The sequence below is a fragment of the Lolium rigidum genome, chromosome 2, assembly GCF_022539505.1.
Source record: "Lolium rigidum isolate FL_2022 chromosome 2, APGP_CSIRO_Lrig_0.1, whole genome shotgun sequence".
NCBI lineage: Eukaryota > Viridiplantae > Streptophyta > Magnoliopsida > Poales > Poaceae > Lolium > Lolium rigidum.
In genome coordinates this window covers 206,642,581-206,649,839 of record NC_061509.1, presented here as the reverse complement: position 1 = coordinate 206,649,839, position 7,259 = coordinate 206,642,581, and the positions used below count along the sequence as shown (strand labels likewise).

Below are 7,259 nucleotides of genomic sequence, written 5' to 3'. Positions count from 1 at the left end.
GTAGCAAAATAACACATGGGTTATCTCCCAGAAGTTCTTTCTTTATAGCCATTAAGATGGGCTCGGCCGGTTTTTAATGATGCACCCGCAAGAAATAGTATTTGAAGCAAAAGAGAGCATCAAGAGGCAAAATTCAAAACACATTTAAGTCTAAAATGACTTCCTATGCATAGGGAATCTTGTAAATAAACAAGTTCATGAAGAGCAAAGTAACAAGCATAGGAAGATAAAACAAGTGTAGCTTCAAAAAATTTCAGCACATAGAGAGGTGTTTTAGTACATGAAAATTTCTACAACCATATTTTCCTCTCTCATAATAATTTTCAGTAGCATCATGAGCAAACTCAACAATGTAACTATCACATAAAGCATTCTTATCATGAGTCTCATGCATAAAATTATTACTCTCCACGTAAGCATAATCAATTTTATTAGTTGTAGTGGGAGCAAATTCAACAAAGTGGCTATCATCATATATAGGAGGCATATTGTAATCATAAAAGAAAATTTTCTCCTCAATGCTTGGGGACTAAAGATCATGCTCATCGAGCCAGCTTCCCCAAGCTTAGAATTTTCCATAGCATTAGCAACAATGGTGTTCAAAGCATCCATAGTAATAACATTCCCATTAGCATGCATATAAAGTTCCATGGGTTTTTAATTCTCTCTTCAAACACATCATGTCCTAATTCAAGATAAAGTTCATAAAGATCTCTCATATTTTTGTTGTTTTCCATTATGCTTAACTAATTGAAATAAAAACATGCATGATATTAAGTAAAGTAAATGCAAGTAACTAATTTTTTTGTGTTTTTGATATAGCAAACAAGATAGTAAATAAAGTAAAACTAGCAACTAATTTTTTGTGTTTTGATATAATGCAGCAAACAAAGTAGTAAATAAAATAAAGCAAGACAAAAACAAAGTAAAGAGATTGAGAAGTGGAGACTCCCCTTGCAGCGTGTCTTGATCTCCCCGGCAGCGGCGCCGAGAAATTTGCTTGATGGCGTGTAGTTGCACACGTTCGTTGGGAACCCCAAGAGGAAGGTGTGATGCGCACGACGGCAAGTTTCCCTCGAGTAAGAAACCAAGGTTTAATCGAACCGGTGAGGAGTCCAGAAGCACGTTGAAGGTTGATGGCGGCGGGATGTAGTGCGGCGCAACACCGGAGATTCGGCGCCAACGTGGAACCTGCACAACACAACCAAAGTACTTTGCCCCAACGAAACGGTGAGGTTGTCAATCTCCAGAAGCTTGCTTTGTAACAAAGGATTAACCGTATTGTGTGGAAGATGATTGTTTGCAGAGAAAACGAGTAAAAACAAGTATTGCGGCAGATTTGTATTTCGGTATTAAAAGAATGGACCGGGGTCCACGGTTCACTAGAGGTGTCTCTCCCATAAGATAAAAGCATGTTGGGTGAACAAATTACGAGTCGGGCAATTGACAAATAGAGAGGGCATAACAATGCACATACATGGCATGATAAGTATAGTGAGATTTAATTGGGCATTACGACAAAGTACATAGACCGCCATCCAAGCTGCATCTATCCTAAGCCTAAAAGTCCACCTTCGGGTTATCATCCGAACCCCCTCCGGTATTAAGTTGCTAACAACGAGACAATTGCATTAAGTATGGTGCGTAATGTAATCAACAACTACATCCTCGGACATAGCGCCAATGTTTTATCCCTAGTGGCAACGGCACAACACAACCTTAGAACTTTACATCCATTGTCCCAGGTGTCAATGCGGGCATGAACCCACTATCGAGCATAAATACTCCCTCTTGGAGTTAAAAGCAAAAACTTGGCCGAGCCTCTACTAGTAACGGAGAGCATGCAAGATCATAAACAACACATATGTAATAACTTGATAATTAACATGACATGGTATTCTCTATCCATCGGATCCCGACAAACACAACATATAGAATTACGGATAGATGATCTTGATCATGTTAGGCAGCTCACAAGATCCAACAATGAAGCACAATGAGGAGAAGACAACCATCTAGCTACTGCTATGGACCCATAGTCCGGGGGTGAACTACTCACTCATCACTCCGGGAGCGACCATGGCGGTGTAGAGTCCTCCGGGAGATGAATCCCCTCTCCGGCGGAGGTGCCGGAGGAGATCTCCGAATCCCCGAGATAGGATTGGCGGCGGCGGCGTCTCGGTGAGGTTTTCCGTATCGTGGTTTTTCGCATCGGGGGTTTCGCGACGGAGGCTTTAAGTAGGCGGAAGGGCGAGTCGGGGGCCCGACGAGGGGCCCACACCATAGGGCGGCGCGGGCCCCGCTTGGCCGCGCCGCCTTGTGGTGTCGCCACCTCGTGGCCCCACTTCGTATGTTCTTCGGTCTTACGGAAGTTCCGTGGAAAAATAGGCCCACGGGTCTTCGTTTCGTCCAATTCCGAGAATATTTCGTTACTAGGATTTACGAAACCAAAAACAGCGAGAAAACGAGAAGCGGCACTTCGGCATCTTGTTAATAGGTTAGTTCCGAGAAAATGCACGAATATGACATAAAGTGTGCATAAAACATGTAGGTATCATCAATAATATGGCATAGAACATAAGAAATTATCGATACGTCGGAGACGTATCAAGCATCCCCAAGCTTAGTTACGCTCGCCCGAGCGAGTAAAACGATAACAAAGATAATTTCTGAAGTGATATGCCATCATAACCTTGATCATACTATTTGTAAACATATGTAGTGGATGCAGCGATCAAAACAATGGTAATGACATGAGTAAACAAACTGAATCATAAAGCAAAGACTTTTCATGAATAGTACTTTAAGATAAGTATTAATAAGTCTTGCATAAGAGTTAACTCATAAAGCAATAAATCAAAGTAAAGGTATTGAAGCAACACAAAGGAAGATTAAGTTTCAGCGGTTGCTTTCAACTTGTAACATGTATATCTCATGGATAATTGTCAACATAGAGTAATATAACAAGTACAATATGCAAGTATGTAGGAATCAATGCACAGTTCACACAAGTATTTGCTTCTTGAGGTAGAGAGAGATAGGTGAACTGACTCAACATAAAAGTAAAAAGAATGGTCCTGCAAAGAGGAAAGCATCGATTGCTATATTTGTGCTAGAGCTTTTATTTTGAAAACATGAAACAATTTTATCAACGGTAGTAATAAAGCATATGAGTTATGTACATTATATCTTACAAGTTGCAAGTCTCATGCATAGTATACTAATAGTGCCCGCACCTTGTCCTAATTAACTTGGACTACCGGATCTTTGCAATGCACATGTTTTGACCAAGTGTCACAATGGGGTACCTCCATGCCGCTTGTACAAAGGTCTAAGGAGAAAGCTCGCATTTTGGATTTCTCGCTTTTGATTATTCTCAACTTAGACATCCATACCGGGACAACATGGACAACGAGATAATGGACTCCTCTTTAATGCATAAGCATGTGGCAACAATTATTATTCTCATATGAGATTGAGGATATATGTCCAAACTGAAACTTCCACCATGAATCATGGCTTTAGTTAGCGGCCCAAAGTTCTTCTCTAACAATATGCATGCTCCAACCATGAAGGTGGTAGATCTCTCTTGCTTCGGACAAGACGGACATGCATAGCAACTCACATGATATCCAACAAAGAATAGTTGATGGCGTCCCCAGAAACATGGTTATCGCACAACAAGCAACTTAATAAGAGATAAAGTGCATAAGTACATATTCAATACCACAATAGTTTTTAAGCTATTTGTCCCATGAGCTATATATTGCAAAGGTGAATGATGGAATTTTAAAGGTAGCACTCAAGCAATTTACTTTGGAATGGCGGATAAATACCATGTAGTAGGTAGGTATGGTGGACACAAATGGCATAGTGGTTGGCTCAAGTATTTTGGATGCATGAGAAGTATTCCCTCTCGATACAAGGTTTAGGCTAGCAAGGTTATTTGAAACAAACACAAGGATGAACGAGTACAGACAAAACTCACATAAAAGACATATGGTAAACATTATAAGACTCCATACCGTCTTCCTAGTTGTTCAAAACTCAATACTAGATGTTATCTAGACTCTAGAGAAACCAAATATGCAAACCAAATTAGCAAGCTCTAAGTATTTCTTCATTAATGGGTGCAAAGTATATGATGCAAGAGCTTAAACATGAGCACAACAATTGCCAAGTATCAAATTATCCAAGATATTTTAGAATTACTACATGTAACATTTTCCAATTCCAACCATATTTATACACTATATAAAAGGTAGATGGATTCACGCTCTGTGCTTACTCCGGCTACTGTTGATGGGCTATTTTCCTCTCTGCTCCTCCAATTAGCTCCTAACACGTCTTTAAAATGAACTGCTTAATATGTTGGTCAATTTTTTTCTACCGAGTGGGGTAACCGGCTACCGGTTGCGAGGCGTCCTGCGGCCTGCGGTCAAAGCGGTGGGCGGTTTCCGGTCTTCAACGATCAGTTCCTAGGTGTTCTCCTCTCCTACATCCTACTACCGCTCAAAAGCACCACATATTGAGTTCTTGGTTTTTCCTCTTCCCTGTGCGCCAATCCACCACCAGGCCGCCCTTTCCCGCGATGAAGCAGAGGAGGATACGTGTCTGCCGGTGGGGGCGACCTCGGCGCGGAGCCGGAACGGCCAGGCAACGGCGACCTTGGGGGCGGGGCAGGCGCGGCACGGCGACGACGGCCGCGAGGGCGGGGCAGCCGCGTGCCGGGGATGGCTCCCTTGGGGCGGAGCAGGCGCGGGGGCCGGGGAAGAGCACGTGCGGGCTAGCGGCGGTCACTTCGGGGCGGAGCGGGCAGCGACCGGCGGACCGTGGGGCGGGGTAACCTCGTGCCGGGGACGGCGCCCATGGGGGCGGAGCAGGCGGGGGCCCGGGACGGCGACCTTGGGCCGGTGGCAGCGCGTGCTTGGGGCGGACCGGGCGGGGCCAGCGGCGGGCACATCGAGATGGAGCAGCCAGCGGCCGGCGGCGGCCACATCGGGCGGAGAAGCCGGCGGCCGACGGCGAGAGAAAAACGGTGGTGGCCGGAAGAAGAAGAAAACAACGAGGTTAAAGCTCTTCCTCGCCTTTGTCACACACTGCCCTCCACATGTTTGTTGTTGTGTTTCTTAGATTTGAAACTATTTTTGTACGGTTCTCTGGTGATCTCTCCTCTAGGTTGCAAGTATCATTGCCTTCTCTGTTCATTCTAGCATCAATAAAAACATTGGTGTATACTATCTTTAGCTTAAATTTTTTAGGTTCTCTCTTATTGTATGTCATCGACGAGATCACCACACGGGAGGGTGGATTTAGGGAAATAAGACCAATTAAATAGTTTGTTATATTATTGTGAGCAACTACATCATTTTATATATTCACATCATTTCCTATTTGAAACTGTTTCGACAGAGCTATTTAAATTACAGAGTTAATTTTGTAGCTTGATGTTCCTCTTTGATCTCACATCTAAGTAGACTAGGGGTTTCGTGCTATCTTTTATGGGTTTACTACAAGGTACAAGTCTAATACTTATCTTAATGATGTTTTGGCATGGTTTTCTTGATTTTCTTATGTGCTATGCTTTCCTATTTATTGTGAGATGCTTAATTGTAGGTAAGCGTGTTTGCTGGTTTTGGACAAGGTACACCTCCTCTGCCGGGGCCTTTATTTGTCCCGTCTTCGCGTTTCGGTGATTGTACACTAGCTGTTATAATTGGCTTTGATGTCCGAGCGTTTTTACGTTCCATTTGTTGATCATGCTTGGGAGCCTTACGCTAGACGCAGCGGCGGGCGAGGCTAAGGAGGTCCGGCCTCATCTTCTCCGTCGAGAGGTTTCGGTAAGTCTCCTGATTCTTGTGGCTCCCTCTCCCCTCTAGGCACATAGAAAAGCAACAGCAATGGGGCGTGGACAGGAGCAGCGGCACATAAAAAAGCACTAGCAACGGGGAGAGCATGGGGAGCAGCGGCACATAAAAAAGCACTAGCAACGGGGAGAGCATGGGGAGCAGCGGCGGCGGAATATTCTTGATGTGGAGATGCACCGCCTTGTGGTGTTCATCATCTGATATCTGATGAACACAGAAGAGTTGGCTTCCAGAATTATGAAAGAGCAGGTCGCTGCAGATGTTGTGTGAGGACATGTTGAAGCCAGCCTCTGGCCCATGGCAGTGCGGCGCTAGGTAAGAGTTCCACTTCCTTTCATCAGGGATCAGGCCCTGGTTGCTTTTCCTGTTGGTATGTTTCTCTCCTCTATTTTGCATTGTCCGCTTTGGCGTTCGTTTGTTGATTTGTTTTTCTATATCTATTTCTTACAGTGCATTGTTTTTTTTATGTAGATCCTTAGGTCTTGCTGCCGTTCATATGCTTATGCGTGGACGCAAAGCGCGTACCCGTCGGTGGGGTGTGCTGCCCACTTCCTCGCCTCCAGCGTCCGCCAGCACCACCGCGCTCTTGGAAATGTGGGCGCGCATTCTCCATCGCTGCATTGGAGCCGTGGTCTTGGGGATGTACATGGTGTCTTGCTCATGTATGCAGCAGGAGCGGCAAGCCTATGGGTCTTGTGTGTCGAAGACAGGGTAATTCTTTGGTTCTTGGGCAGCGAAGTCATATTGGTTCTATTCAGTATGTTGTTACTGCCCGTGATGTTGATGCACAACTTGGTCTTTGGGAATTAGGTGATGAATGGCAATTTACTCTATCTCGGAAGGCGCCTCCAGTTCCTCAATGGCGTCCCCTGCTATCCAGGGCCATGTGCACTTAGTCAGTGATCTGACGTGGCCACACGGCCCCCTGGTCGTTCCAAGTGCCGGAACTTCGCACCGTCAGATGTGGGAACAGTTACTGAACCACTCGCCTCTATTATTTTCTCCATAATGTTTGCTAACAGAGGATTATGGAATGCTGATTAAGGCAAGGTAAATTAATCCCCTGTCTAAATTATTCTTCGAGTTTCCTTTTACGTATAGCATTGATACAAACTGTTTCAGGATAAATAGAAGTTTGATTCCAATGCAGTTACAAACTATATCTGAAACCAGCAAGTTCAGATCAGCCATATCTGTGGAATTGATTCATTTAGTGGAAGGTAAGGTTCCCTATATGTTTCTTAATTTGTTTGCTCGATTTTTTGTTGTTTACATCCAGTGATAATTTGTTGTTTCTTGGTCTGGTCGATCCTATTATCGCAGTCCTCACTGTATTTCATGAGTGACTGGAGTCTTCATGACTCTTTACATATCACTTCTTAGTTTTAAAAT

General features: G+C 44.2%; 1 long non-coding RNA gene across 1 annotated transcript; it reads left to right on the top strand.

Moving 5' to 3' along the window:
- Nucleotides 1–5,912: 5,912 nt before the first annotated feature.
- Nucleotides 5,913–6,809, top strand: LOC124688016. The gene is made up of 3 exons (XR_006998407.1): nucleotides 5,913–6,182; nucleotides 6,339–6,578; nucleotides 6,678–6,809. It is a non-coding gene; the product is annotated as an uncharacterized LOC124688016 (long non-coding RNA).
- The last annotated feature ends 450 nt before the right edge of the window (nucleotides 6,810–7,259 follow it).